General features: G+C 52.7%; 1 non-coding gene across 1 annotated transcript; it reads right to left on the bottom strand.

Moving 5' to 3' along the window:
* Nucleotides 1-47: 47 nt before the first annotated feature.
* GNI_221350 lies at nucleotides 48-119 on the bottom strand. The gene has a single exon. It is a non-coding gene; the product is annotated as a tRNA-Asp (tRNA).
* Nucleotides 120-499: the final 380 nt, after the last annotated feature.

Genomic DNA, 499 nt, shown 5'->3' with positions numbered 1-499 from the left:
TGTTTCAAGTTTTCTGCTGGACATGTGTGATGTGACCGACCGCTTTTCTCCGAGACCGGGAATCGAACCCGGGTCTTCCGCGTGACAGGCGGAAATACTAGCCACTATACTATTTCGGACAACGTACACCTTGTCCAGTTAACTGAATACCGTTTGTTCCTCATCATCCTTTATATTGCGAGAAAAAGTCCCCCGCGAGCACATCCACTGCCGGGATTCGAACCCGGGTCGCACGGGTGAGAACCGTTTAACCGAGTCGCCTGGCTCCGGTCCGACGGCTCCGACCCGCACAGACAGAAGAGATAGCACCAACGCTCAGAAATTTTTGACAGGAGTGGGACTCGAACCACCGCCCAAAAAAAGATAGGTTTGTGTGTAAGGAGTTGCGTTGTGTCCTGACCCTCTTTCTCCGAAACCGGGAATCGAACCCGGGTCTTCCGCGTGACAGACGGAAATACTGACCACTATCTCGGACAACGAACACCGTGCATATAGAAGG

Source organism: Gregarina niphandrodes (assembly GCF_000223845.1).
Source record: "Gregarina niphandrodes unplaced genomic scaffold scaffold00183, whole genome shotgun sequence".
Taxonomy (NCBI): domain Eukaryota; phylum Apicomplexa; class Conoidasida; order Eugregarinorida; family Gregarinidae; genus Gregarina; species Gregarina niphandrodes.
The sequence above is the reverse complement of the archived record's forward strand: the minus strand, read 5'-3'. Positions and strand labels throughout refer to the sequence as shown.